Source organism: Myotis lucifugus, unplaced genomic scaffold, assembly GCF_000147115.1.
Source record: "Myotis lucifugus unplaced genomic scaffold, Myoluc2.0 scaffold_34, whole genome shotgun sequence".
NCBI lineage: Eukaryota > Metazoa > Chordata > Mammalia > Chiroptera > Vespertilionidae > Myotis > Myotis lucifugus.
The window spans coordinates 3,597,657-3,614,003 of record NW_005871082.1 but is presented as its reverse complement, the minus strand read 5'-3'; the positions used below and the strand labels follow the sequence as shown (position 1 = coordinate 3,614,003).

General features: G+C 40.3%; 1 protein-coding gene and 1 non-coding gene across 13 annotated transcripts in view; one reads left to right on the top strand and one right to left on the bottom strand.

Annotated features, from left to right (window-relative positions):
• Positions 1–1,506: 1,506 nt before the first annotated feature.
• LOC111825614 lies at positions 1,507–1,613 on the bottom strand. The gene has a single exon (XR_002828806.1). It is a non-coding gene; the product is annotated as a U6 spliceosomal RNA (small nuclear RNA).
• A 1,218-nt stretch (positions 1,614–2,831) lies between these two features.
• The window catches only part of CEP128 (centrosomal protein 128), a 335,869-nt gene continuing 322,353 nt past the window's right edge, over positions 2,832–16,347 (top strand). For 10 of the 12 annotated variants that reach the window (XM_023752498.1, XM_014454258.2, XM_023752497.1 and 7 more), the window contains exons 1-2: positions 2,832–3,005; positions 4,834–4,989. The gene's annotated coding sequence lies outside the window, so the exon portion shown is untranslated. The remainder of the gene's footprint in view (positions 3,006–4,833; positions 4,990–16,347) is intronic. The other 2 variants (XM_023752499.1, XM_023752495.1) reach the window with 1 other exon arrangement.

Genomic DNA, 16,347 nt, shown 5'->3' with positions numbered 1-16,347 from the left:
TGGCAACCTCCTGCCATCTCCTCCTCCCTACAGGCCTGGCCCAATCTGCCCCGATTGGGGGGGGTGGCTGGACCCCACCTGTACACAAATTCGTGCACTGGGCCTCTAATATTTTAATAACCTTCTCAACAAATTGCTATGATAATCAGTAAGGCACTTTTCTTTCCTTAGCCTAACTTTGAAACTGGGGCAAATAAAAGCATGGGATGAGAAGATCAATCAGTTTAAGTAAGAGAAAAGTGTTTGCATTCTGATCCATTAAACACAAAAATGCTCTTAAATATAACAGATGAATGAGAATGGCTTAAGAACATTACATTTTCCTTCTTGTAGAAGAATTGTTAGCATGGTCCAGATATCAGAAAGTGGTATTTAGCATGGCATTACTCTGTGTTTTATTCCTCTCCCCCCACCCCCCGCCCCCGCAAAGGTACCTATTAAAGTGGAGCACAGGCTATCTGAGTTAGCTATAATAAAAATATTTTATGGTTTTGGATTTGTGCATTAATAGTTATTCATTTTGACTTAAATGCAAACAAATTGCTGTGTTTTACATTTGTGATGCTCTTGACAGTGACATATACCTATAATAAGTGTGTTGCTGAAAAGAATATTATGGGATCAATGGCACACATGAATAGCTGAAGATGATTCCTTGAGTAGTTGGCAATACCATCTTTGCAACATTTTGTCTTCTATTTTAACTTTCCTAGATTTTCAGTTAGTTTGAAAAGTTGATGTAGGAAAAGTTAACAACCATTTATGATCATTTTGTGCTTTGGTTCAGAGAGAATTTTGGGTAGTTCCAATTAGGATGTTGGAGATTTCTCTTTAACCTTACCCATAGCATCCCACTTCGGTGCTCTGTCTTCCTTCTTATCCCTTATAATTGTCTGGTGATATTACAAGGAGGCGTGGCCATCTAGTGGCTAGATGGAACAATGTGGAATGGAACAGATGGTTAGTACTTGTGCTGGACAACCACTGGGCAAAATGCAGGCTGTCTTCTCTTCACGCCAATGGGCGGACAGCTAGGTCCAGACTATGAATAGTACTTGCTTGAGTAGAAGCTGAACAGTCTATGGGCATGGGTTTTCCTCCAACACCTTCAGGTCTGCATCGCACCCCCAGCCCCGAAATCTCCAACTCTCCATTCTGGGACTCTTTTCTCTGTTTCTTACCACATTCCCACTCAGGAATCCCTTTTCTCTTGGCACTGCTCTTCTTCATATTTTCTTGACTCTGAGCAACATGAGGGCAGAAACTAGGTTGCTATTCTCCTCATTTTCACTACATTTCAAGGGTCTAATATAATGTCTGGATCCTAGAAAGATTCAGCATACATTTGCTGAATTAAATGAATGAGTACAATTGTTTTGAAAAATTAAAATGTAAATAAATAAAGTTACTCTAATGCTTCTGCATGTGCATGGGGCAATTTAATGACTGTTCCTAGTTATGTTAATATTTGTGTCTGGTGGAGTGTATTCTTTTCTTTCTTTTTTTTAAAATATGGAACGCTTCATGCATTTGCATGTCATCCTTGAGCAGGGGCCATGCTAATCTTCTCTGTATCATTCCAATTGTAGTATATGTGCTGCCGAAGCAAGCATGAGTGTATTCTTGAATACAGCTGTGAGCAAGCAACGTGAAGACAGATGCAAATACATAGGTATGTCCTTAGAATAATCATCTTATGTTCAAACCGGTTATAAAATAACATCTACCTCACAGTATTGGCCAGCCAGGAAAAATATTTTAATGCTTCTGATATATCAAATATGATATAATAGATCATAATTATTAATGTGTGTGTGTGTGTGTGTGTGAGAGAGAGAGAGAGAGAGAGAGAGAGAGAGAAGAGAGGATGGAAATTTTAACAGGTTAAGTCCCTGTGTTTGAAAGGCTTAGAATCTAATGTAAGTACCAACAGGGAAATGGATAATTACAGCACACAATGATTAGAATAGGGAACCCACATCATTTAAGTGATCTTGCTTTATCTGTGTAGCCAGGAAAGCTTCACAGATAAAGTAAAACTTGACTTTAGCCTTGAGGAGGAAAGCATCAACGGCAGAAGGAAATGACCTTCTTCGTGACGAATTTGGATTTTCACTTCTTCTTAGCTTTTCCAAAGCTCAGTTCCTTGTTGAAGTTTTTAAAATTACTTTTTCGCAATTGAAACCGACTTCTCTGAGTGGACTATGTCTCTTTCAGGTTCCACAATAAGCGGAGAGATGACACCCTGGCAGCAGTTTTGAAGTGACATTCTCAAATTCTACTTTTAATTTGTCATCAGTGAGCTTACTTTTTCCAGGCCTAAAAGGTGTGACTAGATAATCTTCTGTTTCCTTTCCGGATCTAAGAATTTGTGAACCACAAGACATTGGGCTCTGGTAGTATTACACTAAGGGGATTTTAACATTTCTCTGCTGGAAATTACACCTGCCTGTTCCCCAAGGAATAACAAAAATATAGTCTATGTTAGTATTGCAACTACTTGATTTTTTTTTTTTAAGTAAAGGAAATATCTTAGACTTTTCTGATTAAATTACAGTCTGGGCCAAGGCAGCTCTCGCTAGCTGGTGTTTGTCTTCAATATACGCTTCTGGCCCTTTAAAAAAACAAAACAGGGAAAGAGGGCGCGTCCTAGGGCCTCAGGTGCCAACGAATCCTGCTTCTTCCGGGAAAGTCACCCGAAGACAGTCGTTTGGCATCCTGGGACTTGCAGTTTCTTTTAGGGGCCGAGTCCCTTAGTAACTCATTGCTTTAGAGAATGATGCGGACTACAACTCCCAGAGGGCCAAGCGGCACCAGTAGGGTCCTGTACTCTCGCCGCGGCTGGGCGGCTAGTTCAAGTTGCCATAGCTGCCAGTCTGGGCACAGCTCAGTCGGTTGCGCCGCCGCGTCGGGTCAGTTGCACCTTCTCGGTCACAGGTGGCCGTGGGAGCCGGGTGGGGCCTCGGCGATGATCCGGCATTAAGGACCTGGGCTCTCAATCTCAGGTACTTGCCCGCCACCGCCCCTGGCCCTTTCTTTGCCACTTCCCTGTCGTGTAGACGTTTTAAGTCCCACTTCTCCTTGTCCCAGGGGTGGGGACACTGGCCGCGCGGAGATGTGGGGTGGGGCCGCGGCTTGGTAGCGTGAGCGCCAGGGTGGGGAGAGGCGGGGTGCCCGGCCTGCGACCCCCTCCGCATGGGCATCCACAGCCTGGTCTGTGCCAAGCTATTCAGGGAATTTGAACTTCCTGGTCCTCCTTTTGCGAGCGGCATGTCCTGAGCTGTCAAGGAGATCGGCCTCATTTTGGAGGTGACTCGCCTGGCCTGGGATAGAGCTGGGATAGCGCTGGCCGTTTTGTACCTGTTCTCTAGTCACAGGCGCTGTATCGCTGTATCGGCCTCTCCTGTGCCACCATGGGAGCTGCCCCAACGTTAGCGGCCCGTGATATGAGTTATTTCTTAGGAACATCTGACATTGAATTCCAGCTGCAACTGTGATCGGTTTGATGGGGCTCAGTGGCTTCCGCAGGCTCCTCGTAGGACCGCACTGTAACGTTGTTCCAAGTATGAAGCAAAGTATCTAGCACAGGGCCTGGCACATTGGAAGTGCTCAGTATTTGTTATTTATATTTACTAACTATGCAGAACAGCGCCTTCAAGTAGAAATATTATGTTAGCCCCCCCCCCCCCCCACGTTTAAATTTTCCAGTATCCACATCGTACCAGTAAAAAGGAAACTGGTGATGTTAATTTTAATAGTTTATTTAGCACAATTTATTTACATACAAAATGTTTTCATTTCAACATGTAGTCAATATGGAAACTTATTGAGGCATTTTACAGCCTTAAATGTATATATGTTTTTAATGTATAAAAATCTTGCATTGTATATTTACAGCACATGTGAACTCAAACTGGGCAGATTTCAAGAGCTCAGTAGCCACATATGGAGTGACTACTGTATTGTGCAGTGTAGATTCAAGGTGAAAACTTTGGCAGCTTCATATTGGCACAGAGAAATGTGTCTGTGACCCAGCTCTTGGGTGAAGGTTATGCTTTGTTCGAAGAGTGAAGTATGCATAAAACCCGAGTGCTCTCAGCGTGTCCGCTCTGCCATTGCAAGACCTGTGTCATTTGAAGCTCTCCACAGTTTATTTTGATTAACTTTTCCAGAATATTTTTTTTTTTACTTTTTCTTGAAGTGGTTTATAGATGTAGTTAGTCCCAGGTCTTCTTATGTGACAACTGGATAGTTCTCTGGATACTTCCTATGGATTCCTACAGACTGCTTTAAAAGCAGTCACAAAGAATTGAAAATATTTCTGTCCACAGACTTTCTTACAACCAAAGACATTTTATGTTTACTTATTTAATTGCAGTACTAAATGTGGGTGGTACTGGGCAGCTTATGAAATATATCGTTTAGGCGTACTAGCATATATAGTTCGTTAACTGGCTTAGAAATTCAACTGGGTCATTAAATTCAGAAGTATCATGTTAAATTAATTACTTGACTTAGTTTACCCTCTGATAGACATGCTGAAAGAGAGAGTACTTTTAGGTGGACTTGGGCTACAATTGCATGATCTGGCCAGCCCTAGGGATGACCAGGCATGGGCGGAAGTAACAAGTGAGGAGTATGTTGGTTGGGCACTCGGATGGGAAGAGTTCCTTTGAGTTCGGTGGGGCTTTTGCATGACCCAAGGAGCATTTTCTCTGTTCTCTGATATGCCATGAACTGTATATAGTGAGGGTGAGCTTATTTTCATCTTTTATTTCTTTAAAAAATTTAAAGTTGTAGGTGTGTTTTAATCCTTGTTTCATTTATCTGTAGGTGGTTTGGGGAAAATATAGGGGCAACCAAAGGTTATCTACTTGACTAGGCCTTTTGCCCTGAACCTCATGAAGAAATGATAGGAGGCAGACATATGTGCCTAAGAAGAGCACTGAGCTCAGTGGAGAGCAACACGGAGATTTGGGGGTGTGCTTTGTAAGTATGCTTTCTCCCTGTGTTTCTAAACACATTTTTGCATATTTATAGTGGAAAAGAGTATGTCAACAAATAAGCTTTTGAGAGGCAAGAAGTCCCTTTCTAACATGTAGCGTAAAAATTAAATAGAATGGCTGTGCGTGAGAGTTATAAAAATTCAAGGGGACAGACTAGATACCTTAACAAAAACAACAATGATGCAATTGTTTCCATTAGACAAGTATTTGAGAACCTATTTTGTCCCAGGCACAGTAATAGAAACCTTCTATGTGACATATATATATATATATATATATATATATATATATATATATATATATATATATATGAATGACATATATATAGTATTTTTATTATACTATTCTTATTAAAAAATATCTTTATTGATTTCAGAGAGGAAGGGAGAGGGAGAGAGAGAGATAGAAACATCAATGATGAGAGAGAATCATGGATTAGCTGCCTCCTGCACACCCCCTACTGGGGATTGAGCCCACAACCTGGTCATGTGCCCTAACCGGGAATCGAACCGTGACCTCTTGGTTCATAGTAGAGGCTTAATCGCTGAGCCATGCTGGCTGGACATTATTATGCTACTAGAGTCCCGATACATGAAATGTGTACAAGAGTAGGCCTTTCTTCCCCTGGCTGCCGGCACCCGGGACCCGGGCTTTCCTCACAGAGGGAGGCCCCGTCCACCCGCCACAGCCCACCAGTCGGTGGTCTGGGCCTCCCTCTTTGGGGTGATTGTGGAGCCCCCCATTGATCACCCCGCAGGCCAGTGGCCTGGGTCTTCCTTTGCGGGGCGATCATGGGGCGAGGGCTGGGCCTCCGACCAATTGCATCGCACCCACCTTGGCTGGCCTGGCGCCAGTGGGTGTCATAGCATGGTCCCAGATGGTTGTCTGGATGGTCGTCCGGATGGTCGTTCCGCTGTTCAGCCGTTTGGTCGATTTTCATATTACGCTTTTATTATATAGGATTCTTTGTTTTACAAATGAGACAGTTGAAGCTCAGATGGTACATGCGATTTGCTGGGGATTCTGGAGCCCAAAGAGTGGTTTTCATTCCCAGGTGTTCTTTCTACAAATCTCAGTCCTGTCCAGTGAGAAGAGGTGCCATTGCTGTCTAAGATTGCCCTCAGTGGGATTTGATTGACAGTCAGATTTTTAGATTAAGAGTACCATATAAGCAAATTTTACTGTTATTTATCTTTTATCTATTTATTCAGAAAAATATATTTTTATTATAGATTTCAGAGAGGAAGGGAGATGGGCTATTTATCTCTTTAAATATTCAAAGGGTTCTATTATCTTAGTTTATTCAAGATATAATGGTTCTTACATTATTATTGAGGTAAAAGAGTTATAATTCGTGATTACTGTAAAATGAACACATTCAGCATGAATTGTCATTGATAATGAAGGATGTAGTATTAAGAACTCAAGTTTTCAGATGTAGAGGTAAAACTCTGGACACTTTTTAGCATTTTGATAAGGGACACTTAAACCTATATAGGAGACCCATTGGGGCCTTGTAAAAACACTGTCCAAGATCTATGCTGCACAAAGTTCTTAGAATTAAAGAATTTTAGAGCTGAAAGAGCCTGATAAGGTCATATAATCACAAATTCTCAGATGTAATCTTGACATATTTGGGAATAATATAAAAATAATCTAGAGTCGATTCAGTGGTATCCATGTAGTATACTGGGTTGATTCTAATATGAAATGTTTCAATATATTCATGTTATTCTGTAGTGTGTATTTATTTGTTGCAATAATGTAGTATTACATGTCAGTACATAAAATTCTACAATGTCTCTTTTAACTGCTACATAATATTCCAAATGACTATATTTAATGTATCCCTTATCAGTAGATTTGTAATTCTTTCTTATTTTCTTTTTTACTATTTTAATTCTGCAATTAAACTCTTTCTACATATACACATGAAATGTATACATACATCTTAAACATCTTTTGTTTTCCTAGGATAATATACAGGGTGGGGCAAAAGTAGGTTTATAGTTGCTCGTATGGAAAATAATACAATAATTAATAAATAATAATATAAGAATAAACTCTGTTGTGCATACTTACAACTATAAACCTACTTTTGCCCTACCCTGTACATAGAAGTAGACTATCTGGGTCAAAACATATGCATATTACTTATTTTTTACTTGTCTTGCCAGATTGTTCTCCAGAAAAGCTATCTATTTCAGTTAATATTCTTACAGCAAGGTGTGCCCTTGTCAATCCTGGAGGTGAGAGCTATTTTTTTAAAATTTGTACAAAACAGATAAACAAGCATATCATATTATTATTTTAATTTTCAATTTTTTGATTAGGAATATAAAGAACGTTCTATACTTGTTAGGGCCATTTGTATTCTGTGAATTGCCTGCTTATATACCCTTTGCATCTTTTAGTACTGGTCCATTCTTTTAAAATCATTTTTTTAGAGAGATGATGAATCCTTTGGTTTCGATATAATGCGAATATTTTTCTGTTTGTCCTTCTTTCCCCCTAACCTTGCTTCTAGTATCTTTTTATCAATAATTGTAAATGTTCCTAACAGGCTACAAGGTCCTTATCAGATATTCACTCCTCCCTGAAATTCATGTAACCCTTAACATCGATCAGTACAATGCTGGTGTGTGGGTGTTTGGGAGATGGACATATATGTGTTTATATGTATCCATTTAGCTGAAGAACATCTAGAATCTACAATGTTCACAGGGTTTGCCATGACACAGGTGCTCAGGATGAATGGATAAGTGAAGAAGAGAGACATTATGGAAGAAGTGAACGATGATTATTATTTTATAGAAAGAAGAGATAAGCAGTTTAAAAAAATTATTTGTTTATTTTTAAGTACAGCTTACATTCAGTATTATTTTGTATGAGTTTCGGGTGTATAGCATAGTGACTAGACAATCATATACTTTACAATGTTCCCCCTGATATTTCCAGTACTCACCTGTCACCAATCATAGTTATTACAATATTTTGGACTCTATTTCCTATGCTGTACTTTATATTCCCTTAACTGTTTTGTGTAACTAGCAATCTGTACTTTTCAATCCCTTCACCTCTTTCACCCAGTCTCCCAGCCCCCTCTCCTCTGGCAACCATTAGTCTGTTCTCTGTGTCTATGAGTCTGTTTCTGTTTTGTTTGCTTGTTTGTATTGTTCTTTAGATTCCACGTATAAGTGAAATCATATGGTATTTGTCTTTCTCTGGCTGACTATTTCACTTACCATAATACCCTCTAGGTGAGATAAGTAATTTTATAGATTGTAGAAAAAAGGAAAAAGCTCGATGGTGAGAGACTGAAGGCTTTAAATTGGCAAGAAATGGGTTTGCTTATGAGCAGCAATTGGTACATTGAAAGAGTACTGAGAGTGGACCTAGATGATAAAGAACCTAAGTAATTTGGAGTGTAGTGCTTTATAGTACAGACAAATAATAATTGAGGAGTGCAGATAGCTGCAGATGACAATAATGAATTTAAATGATTTGCAATAATTCAAACAAGCCTAAGTGTGATTCAGTTGTTTTAACACATTTATTCAAATGGATTTGAAATGTTTATCTTTGTTTTCTCTATAAAGGACATATTATCAAGTGTTAATATTTTACTGTTTTGAAGTTTAATCCATATTGTTTGAAGATATAAGATAATTAATCTAGGCCATTTCTACAAGAATCATTTTACTCAACAATTATTTAATTAGTATTTACTAATTGCAAGGTCCTGTACTTTGAAATTTATCTCTGGATTAATCAGACAGGATAATAAGAAAATGTAATTGTAAATCCATTTAAAAGTGTTCCAACTACATGCCAGGAACTATGCTAGGTGTTGAAATACAACCATGGATTAAATAAATAGTCTCTGGTAAGATTTCCAGTCTAGTGGGGAGACAGACAAGTAAATAGCCAGTTAGCAATCTCTGGGCGGTGTTGAGTTGTTATCCACTATGGATACTTGGTCCAGGGTAGGGGTCGGGGAAGTGAAAGAAGACTTTCTAGGGGAAGTTTCCTTTGAGCTGAGACTTGAAAGAAAAGTAGAAGTTAGCAAAGGGAAAATGGAGTGAAAAGAATGTTCCAAGTGGTGAATCCAGCATAGGTTTGATGACTAAATGAACATGACATATTCTGTGACAGCCCTGGCCAGATGGCTCAGTTGGTTGCAGCATCATCCCTTACACCAAAAGAGTTTTGGGTTTGATTCCCTGTCAGGGCACATACCTAGGTTGTGGCTTGATCCCTGGTCTGGACGCCTGTGGGGGCAACTGATCGATGTTTCTCTCTCACATTGGTGTTTCTCTCTCTCTCCCTTCCTCTCTCTCAGACCAATAAAACATATCCTTAGGTGAGCATAAAGAAAAATTAAAAAAAATTCTGTGGCACAAATAATTGTATTTCATGCAGATATTTTGACATTTCATAAATGTCTTGCTATAATTATAGAGCTATACAAATGCAGAGGAAGGAAAGATCACTTCTGGCTAGAGGTGGACAGCTTCATTGAGATTGTGTTATTTGAGCTATGCCTGGACAAGTGAGTGTTTAAATAGGTGGCAATACTAGATAGCAGAAGGCATTCCACCCAGAACTAATGACATTAATGAGGGGTGGCAGTGGGAGAAGAATAGTTGCTGTAATAGCTGAATGTAGGCCTTAAGTTTTCTGTGGTTCTTTTATTAAGACAGTGGCTTGCTGAGGGCCTTGAATTCCTGATTCAAGAACCTAGATTCAATCAGGTGGCCAGTGGAGTTGGAATGTATAGGAAAAGACTCAAAAGTCAGAGAAACCATTTTGGTGGCTAGAAATGAGTTGAGAAAAAGTCTTAAATTTATGAGTAGTGCACGTGGCAATGAGTACGGTTAGATGGTCAGAAATCTGGACCTTGGAGAAAGGTTCAAGACTCAGCTCTGCTACTCAGTAGCTGTGTAGCCTTGAGTACCTTTCTTAGCGCCTTTAAGCCTCTTAGGTATAGATCATGATGACAGTGTACTGACCTTGTAGGGTTATTGTCATACAACAATCTGATATTGAAACATTAGTTATTCAGCATTATTCAACTTGAGTTTCTTGAAGGTTTTTGAAATTGAGGTTCTTAACTTCAGTCCTCATCCATTTACTCCCAATAATTCAATTTCATTATAATTGGATTTCTATCTAATCCTATATCTTTAAAAAATTTTTATGTACATTTAAAAACATTCCAGGAAACAGTTCATGGGGAGGTCAAAGTTAAGAACTCCAATTAGCTTTTTTTTTTTTTTTAAAATTTAGAAGTCTATATATTTTGAAAAGAATATGCCAATTATTCTGTTTATTCACTTTGAAAATGAAGAATAAGAAATAAAATTGAGGATATTATGTTAAGCAAAATAAAGTCAGCCAGAAAACGTAAGAACCATACGATTTCACTCATATATGGGATATAAAACTGAAACTCATAGACACAGACAACTGTATGGTGGTTTCCAGAGGAGAGGGGGTGGAGGATTAGTAAAGGATAAAGGGGACCAAATATATGGTCACAGAAGATGGTTTGACTTTGGATGGTGGGCACACAATGCAATATATAGATCATGTATCATAGAAATGTACCCTTGAAACCTATATAATCTTATTAACCAATGCCACCCCAATAAATTTAATAATGATAAAAAAGAAATACAAAACTCTTGAAATGTATTTCAGTCCTTTATTATAGAGGAGTTAAAAGGAAAGATCTAAATATATAAAGTAAGTGTGGGGGAAGGAAGAAATATGGGAATTGAGAAAGAGTGGAGGAAAAAGAGAAATAGAAAATACGTGTACACCAAAAAGAAAATACCATTTAAAAAATAAAATTTAAGGTTTTATGATGTTTCTGAAAAAAAAAAAAAAGAATGCTTTTCTGCCTGAAAGAGGAAAATATTCTTAACAAGAGAAAGGGTTATTTAAAAGACATCTTAGAAACACCAATCAGAAAGGATATATGCACCCATATGTTCATACCAGCACAATTCACCATAGCTAAGATCTGGAAACAGCCTAAGTGCCCATCAGTAGATGAATGGATTAGAAAATTGTGGTACATCTACACGATGGAATACTATGCTGCTGTAAAAAAGAAGGAACTCTTACAATTTGCAACGGCATGGATGGAGCTGGAGAGCATTATGCTAAGTGAAATAAGCCAGTCAATGAAGGAAAAATACCACATGATCTCACTCATTCATGGATAATAGAGACCATTATAAACTTTTGAACAATAATAGATACAGAGGCAGAGCTGCCTCACACAGATTGTCAAACTGCAGCGGGAAGGCCGGGGAGGGTTGGGGGGCAGGAGGGAGGGAGGTAAGAGATCAACCGAAGGACTTGTATGCATGCATATGAGCATAACCAATGGACATAAGACACTGGGGGGTAGGGGAAGCCGGGGTATTATCAAGGGCGGGGAAAAAAAAAGGACACATATGTAATACCCTTTGTAATGCTTTAAGCAATAAAAAATTAAAAAAATAAATAAATTTAATTAAAATTAAAAAAAATAAAAGACATCTTAAAATAGTTGTAGAAAGTTGGATTTATAGCGTATTTACATATTATCTTGCATTCATTATAGAAATCTCTAGTTCTAAGTAGATAAGCACATATGGATGACATACTCTGGCCTTAAATGCATTTCTTGGGGGAGTGAGGGTGATAAGAAATATGATAGGGACGGACAAAGAAAATATTTCAGTGATTGGGCAATGTATTTAGAATTTACACAGTTCTGCTCCTAGAAATGTATTGGAAAAGCACTGGCTTAGAGACACAAGATATGGGTTCTAGTTCTGTTACTGTAACTTTTTAGCAAAGCAATGGTGGGCAAGTATTTTATTCAAAGCTTTATTTTTCTTAGCAGTAAAAGTAAAGAGTTGTAATTATACCCACTTTGTAGGATTGAATGGAAGTCAAAAGAGAAAGTGCTAAAGAAAATGCTTTGTAAGCTATAAAGCAACATTCAAATTTGAGGTATAAATAGCAGTCAGAAATATTTCCCTTTCTTAAAATTTTTAGTGGTGTTTGTTCACTAGGAAAGTCAAGTGGAGTTTCTGTTTCTACTTTAAAAATAGGAAGAAAAAAAACAAGTATTATGCTTTATAATATATTTAAGAAACAGCTTGTTTCTTATGAAAATCTTAATGTTATGGGGAGTAGATTAAATAGCCCCAATTGCTATTTATGATTGCCTAGTTTTTCTCTCTCAATAATTGCTAGTCTGTCACTTGTCATATCAATTGCTTATGCTTATTTTGTGCATCCTAATTTGAATTTGTCCTCCCCACTCCCTCCTCACCACCAGAAGACAGTCTGAAAACAACTTGTTTTCTCAAGGAGAGTAGTCTTTAGAGCAGCCGTGGGCAAACTACGGCCCGCGGGCCGGATCCGGCCCGTTTGAAATGAATAAAACTAAAAAAAAAAAAGACTGTACCCTTTTATGTAATGATGTTTACTTTGAATTTATATTAGTTCACACAAACACTCCATCCATGCTTTTGTTTCGGCCCTCCGGTCCAGTTTAAGAACCCATTGTGGCCCTCAAGTCAAAAAGTTTGCCCACCCCTGCTTTAGAGGAAACTTCAGGAAATTAATTTTTTTCTGAACCAAATAAGATGATTTATTAGTAAACTACATTGTCAACAGATGATCATTGGTGCCAATTCAATGCCAACAGGAATCCCCAATTTGGGGTGTGGTGAAGAAGGAAACTTTATTCAGTGCAAAACAGCTCAATTGTGATAAAGCATAGCCGTGAAAACAGCAAGCCTATGAGGCGGACCTGGGGCCAGGCCCCTCTCTGCTAGAGATCTCTGTTCCTTGCTGGTCTGTTCAGCTCTGTGCTGGTCTTCTCTGCTCCATTCTGTGTTTGGTGCCTGTCTTCTCTGGCCCATGTTTGTTGTTCAGCTCTGCTCCAGTGAGACATAGATATCTTCGGTGTTTTATCTCAGCCAGGGATCAGTCTTTGGTGGAAAGGAAAGGTGCACTCTCAGAGCCAGAGGGGAGCTGGCTTATATAGACAGAAGTCCTTGCCTGCGACCTTGATTGGTCTGTCCTCATGCAAACAAGGACTCCAGATCCTTGCAGTTGGATTTGTCCAAAAGGCACTTTCCTGATTGGTCAGAAAAGAGCTGCTCTGATTGGTCAGTGAAGATGTTGATGGGGATAAAGCTGTAAGCTCTGTTTGGATGGGGGAAGCCTCAGTCCCATTGGTTGAAATAGGATTCCAAGAGTTCCTTTATAAGGGCTGGTTCAACAGACAGAAAAACAGTGCAGGCAGGCAGTTCAGTGCAGGCTTCTGTGTGAAGTACAGTTTGTGTAGAAATGGCTGCTAGTCTCTGTTTTTAAAATTTGAGCCCCGTTAGCCACCAGGAGACCTTCTTGGTAGGTATCTTCTTTCTCAGTGTTCATAATATATATACCGCTTAGCTTTTGTTGCATAACAAATAAAAACATACAAGGCATCTGTATATATAAAAGCCTAAGTGACCGATGACTGAATGACTGGAACGACCAGTTGACCAGTTGCTATGACGTGTGCTGACCACCAGGGGGAAGATGCTTAATGCAGGAGCTGCCCCCTGGTGGTCAGTGCACTCCCACAGCCAAACTCCTGCGGCTGGCCCGCAGCTTCAGTGTCCGGCGTCCATTCCTTCCGTGCCCGGCTTGGTGACCATCGCCTCCTCTCCTGACCCTGCCAGGACCTTTGGCCCCGGGCTGGGATGGGGAACCAGGGTGGGTGGTGGTGGATGTGACCCCTTTCCCAGGGGGCTGAGGACCGGTTCCCTCGTAGGGGCCTGAGGCCAACCTCCCATGCCCCATTCCTCCTCCTGGCTGGCAGGCCCCGATTGGCCTGCAGTCCCTCCCTTTGTCCCTCCCCCCAGTTGTCGGCCTGGCCCTAATCGTTGGCCAGGCCTAGGGACCCCACCTGTGCACAAATTCATGCACCAGGTTTCTAGTACAACAATAACTTTATCGCTTGTACAGTTAGTCAGCTAAGCTATCTGCTCATTATGACTAGACTCACTTATTTATCTGGGTTCAGCTGGCTGGTCACCTGGTCTGCTGACCTAAGCCGGAAGCCTCTGGTGCAACTATGTATTCCCACACCTTCCAACAGGATATCCTGGGCATGTCTTCTTGGAGATGGGAGAGGTGCAGGGAAGCAAGTTCCAGTGTGTAATACCTTTTCATGACTCCACTTGTGCCATGTTAGCTAGAATCCCATTGACCAAAGCAGGTCACATAGCTGAGCCAGAGGAAGGGGCCTGGGCAGGTAACTCTACCTCTGAGAGCAGTGCACGTAGGGATGGGTAAAGAATTGGAGCTAAATCATGAAAGGTACTACATTTTTTATCTGAATTTAGTTTTTGATATATATAATAGTAGGAAAACGTTCTAAGTAGATGGATTAAAATCAAGCCCTTTTGTTTGTAGTGGTATTTTGTTCTGGTTTTGGAGTTAGTAGGCATGGCTGATATCAAAGCTGTTAACTATCTCAAGCATTTAACCCTGATTAATTCTTCCCAATCAAATTGGTCATTTTTAACTAGGGAAACTCCTTTAAAAAGGTAAACTTCCTTTGTCTTGGTTCTTTATTCAAAATAGGGTTGCAAACTTTGCTAGTAAGTGGGGCCAATCGGTTAACACACTGGGTGAAGCAGCTAGTAGGAACTTGGACCAACAGGAAGGTACATGCCCAACTCCAAGGCAGTCATGGTTTATGTCCATGTTGCCATGGGAAAATTCATCCCAGTGTTGCCAGATCTCTGGGTTTTTCAAGAGAAGCTGGAAATTAGAATTTTTATATGAAATTTAGTTGTTTTAAAATTAGTGTTTTAAAATAACATAGTGAGTGTTATTTTCAAATACATGTTAGTCAGCTGGGTTTGGTCTATAGTCCTCCAGTTTTCATCCTCTGATTTAAGCAAAGTGGTGTCAGAAACTCGGGATTCTAGCTCCATCTTTGTCCAGGCTGATCTCTTGCCCAGCCTGGGGCAGTTTGGACAATCAGTAGAGGTTGTCTGTACCCCCAGAGGACTTTATTCATATCTGCTATTTTAAGAATATTGTAGTATATATTTCATTTTCATTTTCAATCGGTTAGCAAATGCAAAAGTCCAATTCCAGGGTGTAACTACAAGTAATAAATCCATCTCGAGTTTGCTAGCATCCATTTCTCTGTAATTTTCTTGAATTTTTTGTTGATATTTTTAATCTTGACTTTTAAAAAACTTTTTACTTAATTTTGTAAACTGCCTCATTTATTTTAAAAGTGTGTGTGGGTGTATGAATCTAAAATATCTGTGTCATTCTGCTTGTGAGACAGGGAGGGGGTTATTAAGTAACTTTCTTTTAAAACTGCACTTATCTTTAACAAGTGGCACATATGTAATTATCTGAGCAGCAACTAATTTTTTTCTCCATTCCTGAATAAAGAGTCATTTTGTATGCTGCTTGTCCTTTTCCAGAAATGCCCCTGCTCCCTGCTTGGTGGGCACTGATCCCTGTGACTTTTTCCCTGGACTCAGGAGCTGGAGCAAGGGGAGCAAAGTGCATCTGGGAGCTGAGCCTGACCCGCTCCACCCATAGGATAGAGGGTGTGTGTGTGTGTGTGTGTGTGTGTGTGTGTGTGTGTAAGAGAGAGAGAGGGAGGACATGGAGGGCAGCAACAGGAATAAGTGGAACATCTATACTAATAAAAGGGTAATATGCTAATTAGACCAGACATCTTCCAGATGACTGTCTAGACGTCCTTCCGGACACAGCCACTGAGGCAGGGCTGAGGCAGAGGCAGTTAGGGGCGATCAGGCTAAAAGGTGAGAGTGGTTAGGGGGATCAGGCAGGCAGGGGAGAGCTGTTAGGGGCGATTGGGCAGGCAGGGGAGAGCAGTTAGAGTGATCGGGCAGGCAGGCAGAGAGGTTAGGGGTGACTGGGCAGTTGGACATTCCCCAAGGGGTCCTGGATTGGAGAGGGTGCAGGCCGAGCTGAGGGACCCCCCCCGCCGTGCACAAATTTCATGTGTATACACCCACACACACTATTAAATGATAAAGGTGGGAGTATATTGTGAGAGAGTCCCGTCCCATGGGGAGGTGGCATGTAAGGGGGGGAACATCGGCTCGATTTGAAATTCAAAAATAAGAAACCTTGGGTAAGCCCTAATCGGATGAAGGGAGGTCACTTTTTCTTCATGATCTGAGGTTATCGGTGGTTGAACGCTTCCATTAGAGCATCGCGGGGCGAAGGCGGGGCCTCCGACACTTTTTTAAGGGTACGAGATCGCTTCCTTTCCTCTCCTGCG